This window comes from Chelmon rostratus, chromosome 6, assembly GCF_017976325.1.
Source record: "Chelmon rostratus isolate fCheRos1 chromosome 6, fCheRos1.pri, whole genome shotgun sequence".
Classification (NCBI taxonomy): Eukaryota; Metazoa; Chordata; class Actinopteri; order Chaetodontiformes; family Chaetodontidae; genus Chelmon; species Chelmon rostratus.
Genome location: NC_055663.1, coordinates 9,844,461 through 9,868,546, shown reverse-complemented (window position 1 = coordinate 9,868,546; position 24,086 = coordinate 9,844,461). Strand labels below are relative to the sequence as shown.

The 24,086-nt window shown below is 40.8% G+C and overlaps 1 protein-coding gene across 1 annotated transcript in view; it reads left to right on the top strand.

Moving 5' to 3' along the window:
* The first annotated feature begins 425 nt into the window (after nucleotides 1-425).
* The window catches only part of si:dkey-172h23.2 (uncharacterized protein LOC393772 homolog), a 38,341-nt gene continuing 14,680 nt past the window's right edge, over nucleotides 426-24,086 (top strand). Inside the window, exon 1 of the mRNA XM_041938621.1 lies at nucleotides 426-601. The gene's annotated coding sequence lies outside the window, so the exon portion shown is untranslated. The remainder of the gene's footprint in view (nucleotides 602-24,086) is intronic.

Here is a 24,086-nt window from a genome sequence, read left to right as displayed (position 1 = left end):
AAACTGCAACAAAATATTTCAGTCGAAACACTTCGGTGTGGCTTGTGATCGACAGCCAGTCAGACATTTCTCATCTGACGAGAAAAATAATGTACAAACTCGACTCAGAAAGTTAAACAGGATAACACCAGACGTGAGGTTACTTTCCTTTCAAAATAAAGTCTTAAACTTGTCACTTAACATGAAATCATCAAGTACAGCAGCTCTCAACATACATTTAATCTTCCCTAACGAAAATTAGTTCAGCATTGTTTGATTTTGGTCCTTATCAATATGAGCAAGACGTTTTTCACTAAACAGAGATTTGTTTTGAAAATAATGAGCGGAAATATCGAGTTTCCCCCTTATCGAGCTTGACATCGGGGGACTGACTCCTAGCATGGACCCAATACCTTCTCAACCAGCGCCCAACTTTAAAAGGGATTTGAACGTGAAAGAAAATGGTGTTGTTTAATGGTTTCACCCGCGTTTATCATTTTGCGAAAGGGCACAGATGCTTTAAAGAGTCCCGGAAAGATATTCAAGCGTATTTGGCGTAAAAACAGACGAGACGGGAGTGCAGGGGAGTGATCTGACTGCCTGAAGTCAACACTGCAACAAGGTAAGAAGATAGCCGGCCCAAAAGCTACAACAGTCTCTCAGCCTGGTTTACTGTCTCATTTCAGTCTGGTTTGGAATTCTCTCCAGTTAGACAAGAGCAGAAACGCAGCTTGCCTTTCATTTTTATTCCATTGGCTTTTGTGGTTTAAGCAACTTTTGCAGCTACGTGTTGCAACGTTGCAGCTTCAAACAACGAACCTCTGAGGTTTGGCAAGAAAGCCTTTTTTTTTTTTTTTTTTGTGTAACTCAACGTCAGTTTGATGCTTTCACATAATGAACCCCAAAGAGGTTACTGGAGAGGAGTGACTTTATTGAAGAGTTATGGATGCTTTGTCTGTTCTAGATAATACATAAATTACAGTTTCTAACAGGAAGTCAGAGGATGTGCGTGGTTGCCTACAGCTGTGATTTTAGCGACATTAGCTAACATCCATGCCAGTACACCACCCTATGGTGTCACAGTGATAGGTTTATGCAGTAGGTGAGAGGTGTTTCTATTATTTTGTCCACCCCTTTACACTAATGAGGGCAGACCAAATATTTAAAGAAAACATCTGGCAATACAATTCAACAGCAGCCTCCAAAATGATCATAAAAGTGACTGAGCATCTCTCTAAAACAGTGTTATTAGCTTAGCTGTAGCTAGATGTACCTAATCAACTGTATGTATTCCCCTTATAAAACTGTGGGTATGCTGGTTTTAGCTTGGTGAACTCTGTAGTGCCTCCCAGTTTCTACCAGAAACATTAAGATGAGGCAGTTTGATGGATTGCTGGCGTGCATGTGATCTTTGTGGCGTGTGATCAGTTTGGTGAGAGAAGGGGGGGGGGGCAGGTCGACCTCTTACTTATCACCCCTGAGCCCAAAGTACAGTTAAAGCAGGAGGGTGGCTTTGACAGCCGCTAACAAGATGGATCCCGAGTTGAAACAAGGGTCAAACTGCCCGATCTCCTGTCAGCTCTGTCAGGCAGCAGTAGACTCCGCGTTCAGCAGTTCGGCCTTGATTAAAGAGGTAGATGCTATGAAAGAAAGTCAGAACCACAGCTCTCAGGAAGGCGAAACACATGCCGTGCTACTCAGGTTGATGCATCCTGCGTGTATTGAAGCTGGTAATCGTTTGATGTTGGCACATAATTATAATAATCTTTTCAAAAGTAGAAAAAGGTGGCACACACAAGCAATCAACGTCTGAGCTCCATATTTTATTAGAACATTAGTGGGAATGTGTTTCAGCCATCAGTGCCGTGGCTAGCAGCAAATTAGTGAGTAATCAGTTACTTTCTCATACTTTTTTCAACTTTTATCAGTTCCCCCCTCCAATTTATCATTTTTAATCAGTATAGAAATATTTGATATATATTTGACACTGTAATCTATGTGCAAGCAGTTGTAAGTGTTGATTAATGTAATTTTTAAAGGTTCCATGTTGTATTTTGGGTGTCAGCTACAATAGATTTACAAAGGTTTAAAGTTCAAAAACACATTATTTTTCTCATACTGTCCATTGCCGCAGCACCTCTATTCACCTTCTACCTGAAGCACTTTTTACTGCCTGTCTCTTTAACGCCTCCCTCAGTGCTCAGTCTGCTTTGATTGGTCAGCTCTCACAGGCCTGGCCAGGCACCGCCCACCGTGTTACTGCATCAGCTCTGTCGCAGGGGGCGTGGCTGAGGGCGATGATCCTATAGTTGTGATATCACAACCCTGCAGCAGTCCTGAGGTGCTGACTGCATTTCGAGCATTTTGATGCTTTCACAGTATTTATATAGCACCTAGACCTGCTTTATCATCAAGAAGGATATGAAAATGTCATTTTCTAAAATATGGGACCTTTGACCGATAGAATTTGTCCTAATAATCTAAAATGTCTACATTCTAAAGTGTCACCAGAACAAATTCAGTTCAGTAAATAAACTGACCTGAAAATCTGCTCTCGCTCCAGCATGTTGAGTCTATGAAATGTCGCACTGAATGTTTTACAACATCCTCTTACACAGTATTGGCCAGCATTTTCTTAGAAAACCTGTAGTCGTTTGAAAAGCTTGTGATCACTCCAGAACAAGTTTAACACGGCTGAATTTCTGTCCATAAAAGCAGACACAAGACAGACTGATTACGCACTTACAAAATCAAACACACAGACTGACTGAATGGATCAGCACATTCCTCGCGGACAGATGAGGTTAGGTACTGCACACTGAGGCAGTGTTGCATAAGAACATCACTGTGCGTGTTGTCGAAGCCTGTCATTTCAGACCTACCTTATCTCTGTGGGACTGTAGAGAATGGAGAGCCGCAGAGGGCACTGAACTGCTAGTCTTGCTCATGGCAGTGCTGTGCTCTATGCAGAGAGCATATTTCCTGTTACTTGTGATATCAAGTTGAATACATGAAACGCACGTCACCCATACAAGCCTGTTGTTTTGTTTTGTTTCTAACTTTGTTTTTCTTTCTCCTGCCTATGCTTCAGCAGTAACATGAGGAATTAAAGTTCCTGTCCTGGTATTAATTAAACCCTTAAAAACTTATCTCTGTTCATCAGAAGTACTTATTTACAAGGCTTTTCCATGAAAAAAATCTCTTCGTGCCTTTGAATGGATTAGATGTTATGCTATGCCTTTGCCTTCTTTTTGCATGCATGGATCTGTGAATGACACAAGGCAAATTTGGCATGTAACAGGCACATTTATAGTAGTTTCTAAAGTACTAAGGCTCAACCATGCAGGCTGATTTCAGTCCTCAATACTATATTTGATTTCATTGCTTACTGGAAAAGACACCTACCATCACAGACGTCATTTGTGCAGGCTGTTGAGCACTTGTGTAAAGCAGTTGGGCAAATGCTTCCATAACTCACTGTCAAATCATGGACAAGTTCAACAAGTTCACTCACAGACACTATATTCACTGACGGCTGTATTACGGACCTATCAGAGGTCTATTTTTTTCTCATAGACAAATAGGCCTGATGATGATGATGGTTAACTATAGTATCTTATCATTCATTAAATAGCACCAGGCTGACACAGATGATAATTTGCTCAGCACAAATGTTAGTCAGCAGATTAGAGGAGGCAGATATTCCCATCTTCTTACCCTCTGGTGCTGTAGGCTGCTGTTTGTTCATAAGAGGGTTGCGTCTGGACCCTAACTGATCAAAGTCACCAGATCATCCATATTTAGTGTCTTCACCAGTGCAGATTCCACAGCTGTCATCACTCATTGTTGTTCTAAGATAGTTTTGGTGCATTTTAAGACAGAAATGAATCTTGTTTCATGTCTTGTTCAATGCTGATTAAATGCAAACTAATTAGCCTCAAATTTTTCTTCCTTTCCCGAATGATATTGATAAGTTTAGCTAAACAATTTGTAACACAATCACAAACACAGACACGCAAACACTAAAAAAGTGCAATGTTAACTGCTGTGTACATTAGCTACATACATTATCTGTATGATATATCTTTATTTAACCAGCCTGATTCCAAGATATGGCAGCCACCATACCCTACCCTACCGAAATGACAGCTATGGAGCTGATAAAGACATGTTTGCATGAGATGAAGCAGTGAGTCCAGAAAAGGAAAAAAGAAGCGCTCTTCTACAAGGCAACTAAAGCAGATATGTGATATTTTATGCCAGTCACAGACAGTCTCACTGTGGTGGCTGTGTGAGCGTCTGATGAGAGAAAGACTGCAAATCCAGCTGTTTCCTTTTCTGTCTCTCTGTACCGTTTAGCTGCTTGGTCAGCATGGTCACACTTCCATTTATACTGACTGTTCCACTTCCAAAGGCTTGCTAAGATTGTTTCTTTTTCATACAAACCAGTCAGCTAATAGACAGACAGTCAGGCTAACTCATCGTTCAGCCTGCTAAATAGTCTTACTGAAAATTCCTTTCATTCAGTAGTTGAATGGTATATTACACCAAATTCAAAATGTTAAATGGGTGGGGGTGTGCTGGCGACTATCAAATCAAGGTCTATCCATCACCTAATATAGCTTATCTCGATGTTTGGCTGACTGCTGCGTAACATTCTCAACATGATCCTGGTTAGGGTATTCTTCATAAAGTCAGTCTAACATTTGATCATGTGATCTGTTATAGTTGACTAATGTCAGTTACATAACCGTTGAAACAGCCACAGCTGGACAGTACGCCTGCTGGCATGTGGTTTGCTCCCAGCGTTACACCTCTGAACAGGATCTGACTTTTTGTAGTTCTTTACTTCACACTTTACAGTCACACAGCATTTATAGTGTTTGTTACACTGTCACCTGGTGGAGATCCCAGTACACTACAAAGGAGTCAAACCGACCTATACTGCTATGCCAGCTGCCATAAAAAAAAAAACAAAAAAACGATCCGTATGGGATGATATGGCTCATAGACGATTGGCAGTTGGTAATGGCGGCCAGAAAATGTGATCAGGGAATGCCTTGCAAAGCCTGTACTGGTTGACATTGGAACCACAACTCTTCTCAGAAGTGCTCATCCACCGATGCCAGCTAACAAAGCAGCATGCCAAGCACCCCCTCTCCCCTCATGAACTGTACGTATAGATAGCATTACGTAACATGGTTAAGCACAGGACTGCACATCTTTCATCAATGTACATGTATTCATTTGGTATATTCACTGTTTTCACTGTTCGAGCTTTATTGTTGTCATCTTTTTGCAGTCAGGTTATAGTATAGCTACGCAGCTACGTTTATATTTATTTGTGCATCATGCACTCTCTCATAGCACTGGAGTTACATCCAGTAACTACTATGTCCTGCATGACATGACATGACATAGAAGTGGCAGTTAGCTCTATCATGTTCTTAGTGTGTACATGCATGGGTAGTAGAGCACAAAACAAACAAAACAGGGATCTGTTTGCAAAATAGTTGCTCGATAGCGCCACCAGTGGTCAGTAACTCCACAGAGTGCCTTTAAAGTGGATCCCCATATTTAACAGTATGCCATGTAGGTTATTTCTGACCACAGACTAGCTCTAGTTGATCTCACACTGGTATTCATTCTGAGAGGATGAACCAGCCACCAGAAACCACCTGTCTGGGTGTGCGGTTGCGGCAGAAACCTTGAGATTCTCAGCTCTTCATTTTCACATCAAATGCCATCAGAAGGGACTTTGAGCGCTTTCTTGGCTTCCATATTGTTCAGTCGTGACTGTGCTGACGAAGAGCACGCAGAGTTTCTGAGAGGGTGCATTTTCTGACCGTCTCGGATCAAGTGTGGAAATCTGGGAATGTGAAAAATGGGAAGACCTATAGAATGTTGACAGAGAGGGAAACGAGCGCTGTGGTGAGGACAGAAGACACTTCCTGTGGAGACTCCTCAGAACAATAAAACAGGGACCGCCAGACATGGAGTCAGAGAAGATGTTTTTCCTTTCTCTTGGAGGAGCGATAAAACACTGAGAACATGCTGCCTGTCAAGCCCTCCTTTATTGATAGCTCTCTGTTATCTCACTTCTCTCTGGCTCTTTAAAAGGCAAAAATACACACCACACCGAAAGTGCGCACACCCTGTTTACTCCTGTCTGTCTCTTGCGTGTAGTTGTGTCTCAGTGTGTCTTTCTTTGTGTCACACACAGCAGTAGGCAGTGGTTAACCAGTGTTGGATGTTTTACTGTTGAGTCATACTTGGCATCTCACTCTGCTGCCATGTCTTTTGAGCTCTGGGTGTCTCTTTGTAACTTCTACCTTGGCACTGTGATGCACAACAGGATTTTGTTTACATCACTGTACATTATCTGCCTGCGTGTGCAAGCAGGTTCATCCCTAAATCCTATATTCAAACTGAAACAGGAGGATGGTGGTATTTCAGGACGTTTATGATCTGTTTTGGGCCTGTGGTGAGCTGGGCTGTAAAGGTGGTGCTGATCGTAGTGAAGGGACTCTGGACCCAGCAGAAACTGACATTACTTCCTGGGATGTCTCTGTTCCCCCAGCTTTGACTCTCATTTATGAAAGAAATTGCATGTCCTTCTGAAAAAGCTATTTGTCTTCCTTGCGTTTGGTATCTTATTATAAGATAATATTATATTATCACTATATTTGAATTTAAACCCTCATCATACATCATCGTAACTGCTGAACAGTCCATGTCCATGTGGCCACATCCCCTGTGGCCCTACAAGAATTTTCCACATAGACCGCCATTATAACAGATACGTTTGTAAGGCCATGTTCATACAAACTTGAGCCCTGCATGAAAAAATGCAGCCCTCTCATTCATTTGAAAGAGGACAGTCCATTGATGCACCATGGGGCCAGTGCAGGGGACGCCAGCAAAAAAAAAAAAAATGCAGGATTGTCGGGCAAAGAATTTGAACCAGGCCCAACCATTGCCAGACCACAACGTGACAACGTTGTCTTATGTGATTTATATGTATCTTTATTTCTGTTTGTCTATTGTCCATTCACAAAGAAGACAGCCTTAGAGGTGGGGCTGTTTTTTTCCCTTTTATTGTCACAGCTCAGCTGTGATGACAAGACTTCAGGAAGCTGCACACACAACAACATGAAACTCCTCCTAAAATGACTAAGTGTTTTTGAAATTGTTTCAGCTCTTGAGATTGGTAGATCTTTTTGTCTCACTGTTGTAAAGAATGCGAATAAGTGTTCTTCCTAAAATGTTGAGCTGTTCCTTTTAACATCTAAGTTAAGGTCTGCTGTTGTAAAAGCCAAGTGTTGATGAGGGACAAGTCCATTTTCATAGATGTACTGGTCTCATGGACTCATGGAAGGAATTGTTCTGTCCCTGTTAATAATATTATGAAGAGTAGAGTCTAGACCTATTCTCTATATGAAAAGTGCCCTGAGATAACTTCAGTTATGATTTGGTGCAATATAAACCTTACGCCTGTGATGGTCATGGCTTCAGGAACATGGTGTTTGTCAAAGGCCTCTAAAGATGAGAATAGTTCAGTAGTACGTTTAGCATCTGTGTCTACACAACTGGAGTGAACTGCACAATTTACTGTTCAGCAAGGTTTCGTTCCAAGGACGTTGTGGTTTTATTTAAGCTCTCTAAGGGAAAGGTCGGTGAAAATTTAGTTGAGTAATGGAAGGAGTGCTTTGAGTCTGTCTGTCTGTTATTTAACACACAACCCTGGTTACAAAAAAGCTTGGATGCTGTGTAAAACGGAAATAAAGACAGAAATCAATCATTTGCAAACAAATTGTGTTTAACAGATTCAAAGTGTTCCCATGAAGCTAGTAGATGTAGTAACATCTTTTATACAATAACATGTTCACAAAGTTGTGAGCCTAATACTCAATCATGATACTATCACCTGTTACCAATCAACCTGTTTACCTGTGGAATGATCCAAACAGGTGTTTTAGGAGCGTTCCACAACTTTCCCAGTCTGTTGTTGCTCCTGTCCCAACCTGTGTGAAATGTGTTGCTGCATCAGATTCAGAATGAGCATATTGATGATGTGATATATGAGAGTTGATGAGTTAAAACATCAGCTATGTTGTCTTTGTACTGTCTCAAAATGAATATATGTCAAAAAGGATTAGCAAGTTATCACATTCTGTTATTTATGTGTTTTATACAGCGTCCAAACTTTTTTGGGAATCGTAGTTGTATATAATGGTGTAAATTTCCATCTCATACAGGGAGAGTCGAGCAGACAGAGCTATGCTGAAATGATTCATTTGAGTCTCGACACTGTGTTACACTGTTGTGCTCTGTTGTTAGGTTGTTCCTCTTGCCAAGTGCTGTGCAAGGAGAGACGCACTGAATAGCAGTTCTGGGTGGTCACATTACAGTAGTGTCACTTCACCCAGTTTTGGAAAGGAACTGAATTATTTTATTGGATTATTAATTCTGGGTGTTTGCTGTTGTGTCATGTAATTATCTACCGCTGTATATGCAAAATGAGAGTCCATGTATTTAATCATCAAGGAAACAAGGGTTTTAAAGTCATGTTTGAAACAGTATTTCAAAACACTATTTCTGTAATTATTCAGCATTAGTTAGAGATCCACTTTTTCTTTTCAGTTCCAATTCAGTTCCGATATCTGAATTTGGATATCTTCTAATACTGATACTGATACAAGCTCTTTTTTTCTTCATTATTCTGATTATTGTCATTGGTATTGTTGGTATTATGTGTTTGGCTACATGAGGACAGTTACAGCCTAGAGAAATAAATATCCACACAATAAAAAAAACTGAAATATAAGTAGACTATGGAATCTGGATCTGTACGTGGATCTGTGACCTTAGTCAGTGAATTACATCACTATCTGCACCCGATAACAATTTTGGATCGGATCTGGTAACTCTACACCTAAAACCCAACAAGAAAGCTGATAAAAAAGACTGTAAATGTAAATAGCATGGAGGTTATTTGAAGGAAATGACCGACTTCTCTTGTCTAATCTTCATGTACAGGGCATTCCAAAGTCTAGTGGCAGCATTAGCAAAGGCCCAGTTTCCTTTTTTTCTTAAGTCAAGAGGTTGATATCCCAGGGTCTCAGACTGGGCTCCATATTAGAAGGTGATGTAACATCCAGATATAATTAGGAGTCAGGCAACACTGCATCTTATAAATGATAAGATAAAAACTGAAATTTATCCTAAAGCTCAGTGGTAGCCAGTGTGACAAAGCTAAAATAGGAGTTAAGTGCTCATTCCTGTTAAGAGCCTGGCAACGGTAACAACAGAGTCCTTTTGATAAAGTGCTTCATAGCTTGGACAGTAGCTTGTGGCTACAGCAGGAACGGGGAGAACTGCAGTCATCATGGGGAGATGAAAGCATGAATCATCTGTTGTTGGTCACTCTAAGATAAGAGAGAAATGAGAGCTGACAGAAACATTATTGGAAGAATCGGAAACAACTTTTAGGTTTTTGTATCGTGTGCAGGTCAGATTGGGTTGTCCGATTTGAGCTTGCATGGATGGCATTTCGTGGGCCCAGCTGAACTAGTTGTCAGTCTCGCTCCTGGTTAACTGGAAACTTAATGAAGATAAGATGAAGAGGAGGTGCTATCTGCTGTAGTCGGCTTTGGTGTAGAATCAGTGTAGTTCTGGTCCCACTCATACCGACTCACTGAAATAAGAGTTTCAGTGGACTAAAGGTGTTGAGGCTCTTCAGTCTATACTACTGGCACAGAATATTGAGCAGTTTCAGTCCAAGAGTAACTGCTGATATCAACCTTCAGTAACCCATAATTGTTGTCAGTTCCTATACTTATTTCTATATACGTTCAAAATGCTGAATACATATCAGCCATTTCCCTTTTCACTGTTCCACACTGAGCAGTGTTCAAGGGCCACATTCCTTCACAACATGTCTCAGCTCTCAGCACGGACACGACAACTTGTTCTGGTAATAAAAAGTGATCCATTGTTCAGTACAGTTGACGGGGGCTATTTTTGCAGCATAATCCAAGAAAGTTATTTGAATCATGAGTTAAGTAAATGCAATAAAGTGTTCTGCTGCTTCTCTTAGAAGAATGAACAACAACAGCAATGTGTTTATTTAAATTTTCAACATGATAAAAAGTCTTTCACATTTGTATAATAGATAACTCAACATATAATTGGTGGATTGACACAAAACAAAGGGGGAAAAAACTAAAACAATAATGCTCCTGCAGTTTTAATAAATAGTTATCTGTATAAAATGGACTATATTAATTGCAACAGATGCAAAATATAGCAAGTATTTAGACAAAGCTTAGAAACTGTATTGTCCACAGAAACTCATTCAATTGATCATCTATTAAATGTAAATCCTTAATATAATTGATGAGCGGCCTGCATGTATTCTCAAATGTATATGCTGTTTTGTCTTTAATATATAGGTTATCCTTTTAATGGAAGGCTTGATGGCATCTGTCTTACACATTCATTAGTGCTTGGTCCATTATGGTTTTCAGTAGCAATACTTCTTTAATGTAAAGCAAGCTGAGGTCTATAAATACTCGTTCATTTTTATGACAGTTATGTTTCTCTTGGTTTCTCGTGGTACATTCATTTTTAAAATATTAATTCTCCTAATTATAGATATTGATATCAATCTATCAATTGCCTAATCAATTTCTATCATTAAAGGTTTGTAATTAGTGTTGACAGCATGTTCTAGCCCAGGCAAAACCTGTACTCTCAAATATTTAAACCGTTCATTCATTACCTCAGAAATTAGATTCATTCTTTCATTTGCATTAAGTAGTGATACAGAGGATTTAGTTTTTATCACTTTATATCCTGAAATATTGCTGTTATTGATTAGCTGTAACAAAGACTGAAATTGATTTTGTATAAATTTGACATGAATAAAATTACATCATCAGCATACAAGCATATTCAGTGATTTGTCAGCCATACTGTTCTTCTAAAAAATGCAGTTGTGAAAATTGCGATTGCGATTTGATCACATTTTTAACTTGAAATGGGATTGTTTTATGGATAAGTGTCATAATTCTTCTGGCCCAGGAAGAGAATGAAGCTGTGAATACACTACCACGTCATCTCCTTTTAATCTTGTTATTGACTTCATTTAAAAAAAAATGTTTCTTGTAGAAACAAAATTTGGGTGTCTATTCCCTTCTGTTTACCCATGACTTTTTTAACTTCTTTTTTTTTTAAGTCCTCTGCTCTTCTGACAAACACAATTTTTATTTACTCATTGAGACACCTCCAACAACGAGTAGTACATTACCTTGCAAAATGGGAATAAACTTAGAGCAAAGCATAACAAAGCTTGATGTTAGAACCCACATCCAGCATAATGAACATAAACAACTCCCCCTTTCCCCTGGGAGCCCCCCAAAAACACACTCTGTCACCTGCTATCGCTAATGACAGTTCTACACTTAGTGAGGATTGGTCAGTCCACTCTTTACTTTCCACAACTAAACAATCACTGCCTCTCTCCATTTTGCGAAATCCATTAACACTCATCTGCAACATGTGTACTAGGTCTGCCCTTAGTCTATACCTCATAACAGTTTTAAATATTTTCATCCCACATGTTAAATACAACATATGCATAAAGTTTAAGTTTAAAGACTCAATGTGTAGTAGTTTTAGTGAGTGTGTTTTTGCATGTGTATGTCTGTGAATATATATGTATATATATGTGTGTGATCTATTTTGTCCCACCTGTTAATTACAAAACGAGTGTTCAATGTGTGTGTTTTTGCATATGTATGTGTGTCTGCCTATTCATAGATGTGTATGTGTGTGACTGCACTGTATGACTGAAATTGCCTCCAGAGTGCAAATTGAAACTCCTGGTTAAATAGATTTTGCTGTAGTCATATGTTTTAGCACTATGCTTCAGATCTCGGTCTTCGGACTGTGAAAACAAACCAGATCACCTGGAGGAAATCCCAGCGGTCACAGGGACAGCATGCAAAATGCAGACTGAATCGAAAAGAAAAAATAAAAAGCACAGTGTGAACCAAAAACAAAACGCCCTTTTAAATCTACAAATATTTGTTGAAACAACTCAAACTCCATGCACACAAAGTTAAACAATTTAATTGTTGTGTCCTGGTTTGTGAATTTTCAGAATAAATCAACTGATGTTGAGCAAGAGCATGCTTTGCTGCACAGTTACAGTGTTCAGTCATATAAGGCTGGAGCAGCAGCTACTGCCCGTGCACAGTTTGTTTCCTTCGACGTGTGATTTGTGTGTTAGACTTCACACTCACAGGCAGACCGGGCAGAGAGATGTCGTAGATACAAAGTCTGCTGAAGATGAAAACATCGTGGAAAAATCCACAGTGCAACAGAACTGGAATGATAATTATGAGATGGTAAAACGTTATTTCGCAGCTCTCGACTCATATTTCACTCATTTTGCTGAGAATGAGGAGTTTGTTTGACAGACGCCAACGCTTCCGCTGCTGCTCCATGACGTTAGTGAAGTACGCAAGTGCTTAAATAAAAGCTCCTTTTTCAGAATGTCTCACCATGTTAATGCTGTTGAACATTTTCTATCTGGGACTCCTTTGTTAAGGAGAAGGGTTGGCACCATCAGCAGCTATCTTTAATCACAGTGATAATTACTCGCAGCGCTGCTGGGAGATCTGATGAGTCATATTGGTGGAGAATTTGGTGTGTTAGTGTGTGTGTGTGTGTGTGTGTGTGTGTAATTATGCTTGCAACAGTAATTGCCCGGCATATCAATGTGTCTACTGTAAACACTCTTTCTGTCGGTATAAAGGCTTTTGTGGTTGAGTGGCAGTTGATGCCTGACTGTAGAGGTCACATGTGATCGTGACTTTGTCTGGAGCTGTGGCTCCCATGCTTTTATTACAATAATCCCTGAAAGTCCGCACCCCGCTTCCTGGCAACTGAGCGTATCAAAGGTAAACTCACATTGTGTACAACACCTCAGAGCTGGAAGAGACAGTTCAGTCAAATAGGAAAGAAATCTTGGTGTTTTATCGGCGTAAATTCAAATTCTTAATTCAACCCGAAAGAAACCAAGTAAAACTCACTCACAAGCAAAAAAGTGAAACTTGAATACTGTTCAACAATCACCACCAACTGCGGTTTGGTCAAAATAAACTCACCGAATCAGGAGAGGAGTGAGACTGTGGGCGGACATCAGAGAGGCAGCAGAAACTGCTGACTGCTGCGCATCACACTGTTTGTGTGTATGCAAATTAACCTATAGCAAAGGTAGCAATCTCATTGATTTCCCTGCTTTAAACTATGGAAGACAAGCAGTAAATCTCAGGCTTTGGTGAAAACATGATCATGATCTCATCCTCACTTGATGCACCATGAAAGATTTGAACATGTTGGCTCAGATTCTGTGTATGACGACAATGGGTGAATGAACACCTAAATGTTGTGGATCACATACGTTACTCTTGCAGACACGTGTGCTATAAATGACCACAGTTCAGTCCTTGCTACTGAAGGACACAGGCATGCAGTAAAATTACGCTTCTTGTTCGCTTGTCTTTTCATGGACAGATCTAAAGACTGGATATAATTCCTCTGTTCCACCAGACAGTTTATTCAGGCCTTGATCACAGGCTATGTTCTTAACAAATATGTAAATGGAATGGAAATAAAAGCAAGTCAGCAAAACGTCAAGCATAAATACATAAAACAACAATCGATGTGCGAATTAAGGCGATGACATCGTTGTTTCTGTACACAGGAAGTTTTGAAATTTAAAAAATCTCTGTTTCAGTGACCTAAAATGTCGATCATGTGTGAACGAGGCCCAAACGCGGAGGAAAATGTTAGTTTTGCAAAATATCTGCGTATGTGTGATTAAAGGCCGAAGGCTGTGTCTACTTCCATTCATGGCCTACTTATGCTCGTCGGTTTTGTTCTTCCCTTTGGTCATTTGATGCTACCGATGATGAAGATGTCCAGGTATTTCCTCTCTAAAAATAAATTTCCCCTTCTGATTGTTGATATCAGTGCAAACTGTGGCACAGAGAATCCAAACCTGATCTTCGTCTCTGATATTTAAAGCAGTTTTTCTCCTGTTGAACTGTGTTTTGGCAGCACAGGAAATGCATCTGTGATGCAAGTCAGTGATGCAGCGCTGTCTATTTTTAGGCACTGATTTACACAACTATAACAGGAAACATCTAAAAACAACATGGATCCAGAAAGTCAATGTTCATTGTCACTGAATCTTTGACAGTGAATGTTGTAGAAGTCACTACTCTATAAATGCAGGTTTAATGGAGGCTCAGGTCTTTCCTGCGACCAACTCTGTGACCAAGCCTGTAGCTGCAGTGGCTTGTTGTGATAAGGCCCAAGCCTGCTGCCACTTCATATGTGCAGCCAGTGGAAGTGAGTGACACTGCAGCTCTGTGTGCAGCAGAGTAGAATGGCTGCTGTGCACCACAGCTGAAAGCAGGAGGTTGGTTTGTATTAGCAGCCGCTGCGCCTCTCTGTCTCCCAGCTTCTCCCTCTGCTCCTTCCTTCCACTCTGTGTCTCTCTCCCTTTCTCTTTCTGTCTCCCTCCCCTTCTCCGTCTCATTCCTTCCATACCAGACATAACTTCTGGCCAGCTGAGTTAGTCTCCAGCCTCTCGTTGTACTTCTCTTTAAAAGAACAGCCAGAGTCAGCATTCAGTTGTACAGTATAACACATAATTACAACAAGTTGTGGAAACATAGCCCCCTCTCTGCTCCTCTCACCACAACTCAGTGTGCGTGCGTGTGTGTGGGTGTTCATGCATTTTTGCTTGCACAAATGTGGCCTATATGTGTGTCTGACTCAGACTGTTTCTTCTGTTGCATTTGGGCAGCCCCATGTGCCAGATGAATAAAACACGACACAAAGACAGAAATATGCAGCTGCATTACTTTGTAAGCTTTATAAGCTAACGTATACATGGTCATGACATGTCATGATGTCATGAGCTTCATTTCCCACGGCGACACAAAGATGGACATACACATGCTGTTTATCGTATGTTTGCATAGCAATGCTTCTGTCTGCTTCACCAGTCTGCACATGTGTTGACATGTGACAGTAGGCGAAGCACAGGTGTAAATAATCAAATGAACGATTGAAAGATGAGTTTCAGGCTCGTGGTATTGTTCGTGTTGGATCACTGTCACACTGCCATGACTCACTGGGACACTTGAATAGAACAGAGACATTGTTAATGTTATTAGTAACACATGTGCTTTTGTTCCTATGACAAGTCCAAATGTTTGCTGTGATAAAGGCCTGTTGTGTTGCATCGACAAGGTTCTGCAAGAGTTCCAGAGGAGTCGTCGTTAGGAATGGCTTTGACGATTTACAGCACTCGTCTCGTTATCATCACATGTACTGGAGCTGTTCTAGAGATGTATGGGAACGTTCCGGTCATATTTTGATGGTTTGTATCAGGTTAAACAGCTGATCAAAATCCAGTACTTTCATTACTGTGACCCATGCGTATGTATGTTGTTTCATATATGAGAATGAAAACTTGACTGTATGAGTTATTTTGCAGCCTCTGTGAAGCACTTTGTAGCATTGGTTTTGTTCTATTAATAAAGATTATTATTTGAAAATATATTTGGTGACACGGGTGATTGACCGTGTTCTGACTCTCAGAAAGGCAAACATAGATTAGCTAAACTCAAACATCTTATCTCTCCTCAGTGTACAAAACTTTCAGGAAACTGTTCAGCTGGCGCTGACGTCACTTTCACCAGATCAAAAAACAAACGGCATCGAATCAGATGCCACTCATTAATGTTCATTTCGAGAAAGTCACGAGTAATTTGATGACAGAACAACAAAGAGTCTACTCTGCCAAAGATTGCTTGTGAGATAGAAGAAGTATCACTCTGTAATACCGTCGTACAATTGAGAATGTTATGTTGTTCTAACAACCTCAGCAGAGTGAGACCTCTCTGTAGCTGATCGCTTCACTTCAGTTTCAGGAATCTCTTCTCCAGTTAAACTATTCATATCATATGTCATTCAAACTTATAGAAACTGAAAAGGTTTCTATACCAGTGCCTTCAGTATTTGGAAAATAAAAGGGGTCAAATTCAGAAGGCTCCAGATGTTATTTCAATGTTTCAGATACATATTTAATCAGTATCAGATCAGACTTGGTATCAGCAGATAGTCAATATTAAAGGACCCAGATGGGAGACATCCCAAATCTGTACCAGTGATATATCAGTAACCAATAAATATCAGAAAGGTAAGGAATGATTTTACTTACAGCACTCATATTAAAGCAGTCTACAAAATGTGTCACAATAAAAGATGAAAAGAAAATAAACACAGGAAAGTAAAATTATACCTGCAATTGAAACAAAATCACAAAATCTAGTACACTAAAATACTTTATTAAAAAACAAGCAGGTGAATGATTTGAAACGCAATAAAGGACTCTGGCTTGAATCAAACCAGGGGTTCTGTGGATATATGGTTAAGTAATCAATCCAAATTACTTTTATGAAGGCGTTTCTAACGGATATTTTTAACAGATCACTGTACAAACACAGTGTTTATTTCCAGAACCCATCTCATACCAAACTGTAAATGTGCCACATTGTTAAATCAATGAGCTAAAAGACGGTAAACGATCTCTAGAGCTGAGGGGAACAGCAGAGCTGGTGATGAGTCTCTGTGGGTTCGTCACAACAAGCCACACCTTTCACATTCCACATGGTCATCTGATCCATTGCTAATGTAAAAAATGTGATTGTTGCAGCTTTTAACTCAGGATATACACCCTTCCAAATGATAGAGATCCACCTCCACCTGTTGGGCAATGAAACAGCATATGTGAGAAAAGTTTCATTAAGCCTTTAGTGTCATCCCTGACATTATATTCATTTGGATCTATGCAAGGTGACTCACCATGTCAGCCATGTGGTTGCAACCCAGCAACTGCAAGAATCGCACAAGTACATCAAACTTCATAAATATGCTGAACTGCTTCGAGTGCAGCATTTAGAACAATAAGAGACAGAGAAACTGAGTTTTTAAAAAAAAATTTTATTGTCTCCAGGGGAGCGGTGTGAAGTCTGATATATGTCCTCGAGTGACATCACTTGAGTCAGCGTTGGTTGGGGATATTTAAAAATAAAAAATATCTATGTATATCTGTGTAGAGAGAAGGAAGTGAGCTTACCAGACCTCTGTGGTCTGCTCCTCATCTCTGCTGGAGGCCAGAGGCTCCATGCTGCATTCCCTGCTACTAGCATAGCACATCCAAACAGTCTGTGGTCCAGCTGCATTATGGGTAATGTAGTGTCAGGTTTTCACAAGGAAGAGGAACGTGTGAAATAAAAGAAGACGATACCTCTGGTTCCGCTCTTTGATAATAAGTTCCAGGCAGGCTCTCGTGAACACTCTCGTGCTGCTCCTCCTCCTCCTCTTCCTCAGGTCATGTCACTTCAGGCTATCTTAAGCTCCTGTCTCTCTGCACAGGCAGTGGACACTACCATCTTAAGTGGCCGGCCCGTTATCATGACACACTGGCTGCCCTGGAGTCTGCTTAGCTTCCACATGCAGATGCCAGCACACATAATAGCAGTTACCCTGGTACATTCAGACACACACACACGCACACACACATACACATACGCACATGCACACTGCTCAGATGGCCTGGCCTGTAGTCTATGTCCATGTGTGGTAATGATTCCAGCTACATCCTGTAACGGGGCTGAGCGAAGTTGCTTTAAGTTGGTTCTGGGGTCACGCCTTTTATGATGGAACAGTTGAGACAGTGCTGATGACCTATATATAACATCCAGGCCCAGATTATATCTGGAGTGTCTCTGTAGAAACATTTCTTCACACTAGTGCTTAGATAGTAGATAGTTGGAGGGATGGAGGCTGTGAACAGTTACCTGGATCCTGGATGTCTTCCTTCACAGCCGTTACCTTTATGTGCCTGTGACACAGAGGAATACCATTGATCAGACTTTGACACATATACAGGACTGATTAGGAGATGCATTCAGTGTTGGTTTAGCTCTGCTAATGGGATTTGATGAACAAAAATCTAGAATATCACTGGACATAACCACTTAACTTAAAAGTTAGAAGTCAATTATACATAAAATCCTGCCAGTAAAACATGTATAGCTTTAATTTATTTTTGCATATCTACCAACATGCGTGCTCCTTCTGAGATTATCTGTGATCACCTTTTATTGACTGATTATTGGCCCACCGCTTAATCACTTGGGCTCTAGCTGAAAATGAAAATAACAACCCTCACAAAAGATTTTGTCCAAAGACGTGATAAAGGGAAAGCATCTCTTAATTTCTCTTCTCGTCATCCGGATCCTTTACGTCATCTTACGTGGCCTTGGATGTTTGCGAGGGCAGAATCTGAAACTCTCTTTTTTTGTCTCACTTCCTCTCCCTCGCTTTTATTACGTTCTAAGTGGAAAATTCCAAATCCTAAGGGCCTGAAAAGTCTGGAAAGCAATCACCAAGGTGTTTTGGCACAGGACGGGATCCCTGGCATGTCAGAATCTGAGAACAGACACCTAGCAGTCTCCGGGAATGTTTTAAAACTTGTGCAGTGTGGATTATAAAATCTCACAGCTCCTCTCCTGTACTGCCTCAGCATCTGATTGTTTTTGTTTGAACCTCTCCTTCCTATATTTAGACCAGCTTTAAGCCTGGTTTATAAAAAGACATGATGAAACCATTTTGCCTCTCTGACTTGAACACTAAGCTCAGAAGGATCTCTTTACTGTCAGCTCTCGATATAGAGGCAGAGGTGATAAAGCTATTTATGCTGTCCACACTGTGTGTCTGTGAAGGCCACGGCCTTTTTTCACATCATTTTCATCTTCATCGAGCTATTCAATGTTAATACTCTGCGTTCACTATGTTTCTCCACTCATTTATTCCAAATTATGGCTTTCACATGTCACTCATCTGGATTGCTCTCTGATTTTTGGTGCTTTTAAGACACAATGTTAATTGATTTCACAACGTTTGATGCTGCCTCTGTGAGCTGCGACTGCTCTTATTACTCATTGTGGAAGCTGTCTGTACAAGTGGGCTTTGGAAACAGATTGATCTCAAATGAACCCCTGCTGTGGGATGAGAGGGTGGGCGGGCTAAGTAGCAGGCACATACGCAGATGTACACAGACACGGTCGAGTTTCCATCACTTCAGAGAACATAACATTATCTTACAATTATTTCTGAAGACTTACCGTAACCCTAACCATTACTTGTCTAACCCTTGCCACATCTCTTTGAAGTTAACCTTAACACCCGGCTTTACCCTAATCTTAAATCAAGTCTGCACCCTTATGGGGACTTGTGTTTGGTCCCCAAAAGGAAGGCAAGTCCCCACAATGTGAACATGTGAACAGATTAATGTCCCCACAACATGAATAATGCACATCCATGTCCATGCACATGGATGAATGTGCATGCACATTGATTTTGGTCACTTTTGGGGGACGTTACATTGACTTACATTCATTTCCTGGAGACGTATCCTGACCCAAACCATAGCCACCGCTTGCCACACTCTTGCCCTAACCCTAACCTTAACCACCGACCCAAACAGCCCTGAAAATAGCCTGTGTCAGAGACACACACACACACACACATGCATTTCATTGGGGGTGAGGATTATCTCTGTGGCCAGACAGACAGAAGGACAAGAGGATCTGATCTGTAAACTTTAGTCATCTTAATGCCTCATGCTTAGTGTCCTTTGGTGGCTGAACCTCCTGAAGCTAAGTCTCTGTTCTCAAGCTGCCTCCTTCCAAATCTGCAGTTCAAGACAAAATGTTTCATCAGTCTTTGAAAGGGTTCTCTGAAAACTCTCTGAAAAATGGTGGCCTCTTGCGTTTGGAGAACACAAACAGTGTATCATTTGATTTCCTGAGTATCCCTCTCTTGTTAAAAGAGCACTTGTCAAGTGGTCACTGGGCGGTCTTCAGTACATCACATGAGTAGTGGACGCCAGGCACCAGCTGAAAGGCAAACTGTTAGCAGCATAGATGTGAGTTAGCACTTAAGTAGCTTCACTTGTACAGTCCGATGCTACATGATACAGCAGTCCTTCTGTAAAGTCTATCTTTGTCAAATTTATAATGTTCACCTTTAGAGTGTTCTGGATGTCAGACCCTGTGCTGCTCAGTCCACCACTGAAACGCTGCCTGAAATATTCATATCATATTCTTTGGCCATTTCTGTCCTTTACTCTAGCGCCACCAGCAGGTTGAAGTTTCCACTTTTCCAGTGAAATAACAAAAATGGTACAAAAATTGATTGTAAAATTTTGTATGTGCACTCATGCTTTCCAGAGGATGAATCTGAATGAATTTGAGGGTTCACCAGCTCTGTCTTTACCACCATGAGGTTGGTCTTTGTGGTTTTAAGTGCCGCCGCAGTAGTTTCAAACCCTTGTGAAGAAGAATACAGCACTTTTGAAATAACACCAGTGAAGCAGGTGTGAAGAGCAGCTGTTGGAAATCTGCAAAGGCTACTGTGTTTTTGATCACACAGATTATAATGAAATAGCACATTAGAGGAACGTGACATGGCATGATAATAATAATGATGATCAGCATCAGCATGAGCGAATGAGATCCAGAAAATGGGAGGACGTGCACCCATATGTCGGACAAAGTCATGTTTTGAGGGAAAAGCTATAGTGCAGAGCTGAGTAAATCTGCAGGAGTATTAACAACTGGCTTAGCACAGAACAGTGAGAACTTTCCTCCATCTCGTCCACTGCGTTTTTCACTTCCTGCCCTCCGTCTGAATTTAACGTCATGTGACTGCAAACAACCTATTGGGCATTGGTGACCTTCACCAGAGCAGTCTTAGTGCTGTGTGGTGAGTGGAAACCAAAGGGACATTTTACAAAGATTTTGTCTTCATCCAACATCAGTTGTAAACATTTTTTCTCTCAAATCGGAGTCTGTAAAAGAAATGGCAGCTTGGGAGTGTGTCTAAAATAACTTTAAAGACAGGGATCTAGAGAAGGTTTTTTTAAACATTGACATGTTTAAAAGTGGAGAGGACATAGCAGAGCAGTTAATAATGCCTGAAATATCTGCACCAACCACCAACTTCTAAAAACCAAGTGGGCATGCAGTCTGAAGGGCAGGTGGGTGATTTTGGAAATGCAGCAGTGCGTCAGAGGGCTGACAGAGATTTCACTAAAATGGGTTCATGTTGAAGGTGGGCAGGAGTTGTCAATGTTAATGTTTTCTTACAAAGGTAATAAGACATTCTTCACATCTCTGGGGTGGATTCAACTGGCAGAATTTACAGTTTTAAAAAGGATTCTTGGAATGTGATCCTTCATGAGTGTTCGCTGATAATTGGACATTAGATCTTTTCAAGAAGCAAGGGAGGCGCTGCGTTTATCCTTTTTACATTTCCACTCTGCCGCCCTGCATTGTCTGTTTAAGCTCCTTAATTCTTCATTAAACCACGGCAGAGAAGAAGGTTTCAGCCCTTTACGTCTGACTGGAGCTATTGAATCTGAAATCTTTACGCAAGAGCTGTTATAAACACTGACAACTGGTGTTAAGAAAATGTGCTTGAGGCATTAAAAGCTTGACAGAGGCGAGGAACAGAGAGTGATTTTTTGGGGGGCGGGAGCGAATCGCTGTGGGTGGTTTGGGGCCAGGAGAGAGGAGGGGTGGAGAATTGCGTTATGATCAAAAGTTTTCTGGTTAATTGTGGGTCTCTTCACTCACCTCCAACCCCTGCAGGTACAGGTGGAGTCGACAGAGGACTTAAACGTTTAAAATCAGCTGATCCAACTTCAATTCCTGTTTAACTTAATTCCACCTGAGTGGAGCAAAACATTTCAATGCCTTCATCTCTGTTTTGAATTATGGAACTTCCCGAATGAGACAAAAAAAATTAATTTAAAGAAGAAATATGAAATGAACAGACTGTTTCCTGCAGTGCAGATATATACCAAGCAGTGCTGGACTCCTGTAACTGACAGTGTGATCAAATGTCAAAATCACATTTAAGTTGCAAGCTTTCCATTAAACTTCTGTCTACTCTTTCAAACAGTGCATTAAAGTATCCAGTCTTGATTTGTAAAGATCAACATATCATTGGTTTTATGCTCTGACAACTGTCATTTACATTTTCTCAGACAGTTTTGTCTCTATTTAACACAAGGCATTTGTGTGTGTGTGCATCATGCTTCACAGCCCACACTGTAGATCACACACACACACACACACACACACACACACAGTCATGCAGTGAACGGAAGTCTGTTTCTGAGAGTTACATCATGGCTGCACAGATCTGTCCCGTAACAAACGTTTTTTTCAGTCTTTTCCACCGGACGTTACGACTTTGTAAATACACCACGTAGACTCATGTATGAGCCGCTCTAACAGTCATGCATCTGTCTGCCTGTGTGTTGGAGTAAGCCTTTGTCTGCCTCTATCAGACACAATCAAGTGTGTGTGTGTGTGTGTGTGTGTGTGTGTGTGTGTGTGTGTATGCATGCACATGCTCTGTGAGGAGGACTTGTTTGCTGCTGTGAGCGTGTGAGGAGGGCTTGTAAGGCTCCACTGTTTTCATCTGACTTCCTGTTTCCTGGGCCAACCACATCACTGCATGTAGAGGAGCTGGGTGGTGACCTCGGCTCTGTGTCTTTCTGACATGTCTGTAATTAGAATGTGTTTTGAACAGTGAGCCAGTCATATTCACCGCTGACTGACTTCATGCACATCAGATGCTGCATCTGTCTGCAGCGCCCCCATCCAAATTTGCATTTGAACGTCACTCGTCAAGCTGTGCTGAAGATTGAACACCTGACACCTCCATTGTTCTCATTAGTAAACTGTAAAATCTGTAAAATCATGTGTATCCCTGCATCAACCTGTACAGAGGTGTAACCAGCCAGAATAAGTGAAACACCAGTGTGAGTGGTTTTCATTCCCCTGATCTATGTTTGTTAATGTTGAGAGCATTTCCACATGAAGGGATGCAATTCTTTTGTATGGTGGCCCTGAGAGCTCAAAGCGCTGCAACTTAAAAAAAACACATGCAATTTAATTTCCTCCAGACGGTTTAATAAAGTTCCTCTCCTTCCTTTCCTTCTTCTTAATATTTGCTTATTCCCAGAAGACTTCCTGCCCTAAAACAACCCATAATCCATACAGGCAACTGCTACCTTACATGATTTCTTCTTGTGTTGGTCTTTATGTGCTCATGATGCTGCCTATTTGACCCCCTCCACCACTGATGAAGGGGAGGATGACCAGGACTTGGGTTTTGGTTGTTATGAGGGACTCTGGGTTCCACAGATAGAGCTGATTCACCAAAAGCTGATAGACCACATTGAGAGAAGACCTGTGGCTGTTCACTGAACATGCAGTGATTAACATACAGGTATTAAATCACTAATGAAGCTGCTTTGGCGACCTTGGCCACTAGATGCTGCTGTATGATGTGAGCCTGTCAATTAGGAGAACAACAGAGTTATTGTCTCCTCTACTTCTATTCATAGTGCATCACAGGACAACATCTAAACTGATGAAAAGTTATTCATTTTCATGTTCATAATAGACTACAGTCCGTCTGTCATCACTGACGAACCTAGTTATTATCTCTGATTAACAGTAATATTCCAACATTTTTTTCACATTCCTTGAAATTTGCCTTCATTTTCATTTTCAAAAATCATAAATTTGTCATTTTCCTTTTTTTAAAGCCTGCACAAATAGAACCATTTTAACGTTTCTGGGTAGAATTAAATAATTGAATGAATGGATGATACATGAACCTGACTTCAGTAACTTTATGACTCAAGAACCGTGACGACAACAAGCATGTCCCAGCCATGTTCATCGCTTTTTAGTGTCCTGTGGAAACAGCGTCAAGTGGACTACCGGTTAAGTTTCTGTGAGCCGTGTTTTTTCATCTTCTGGCAGGAAAAAAAAGAAAAATCGAGGAGGAGACTGAATGCAGGATTAACACTGAGCAGAGTAACCAGCTGTCTGACCAGATGTTGGCTGTGGGATGTTGGAGTTGGATTGTTT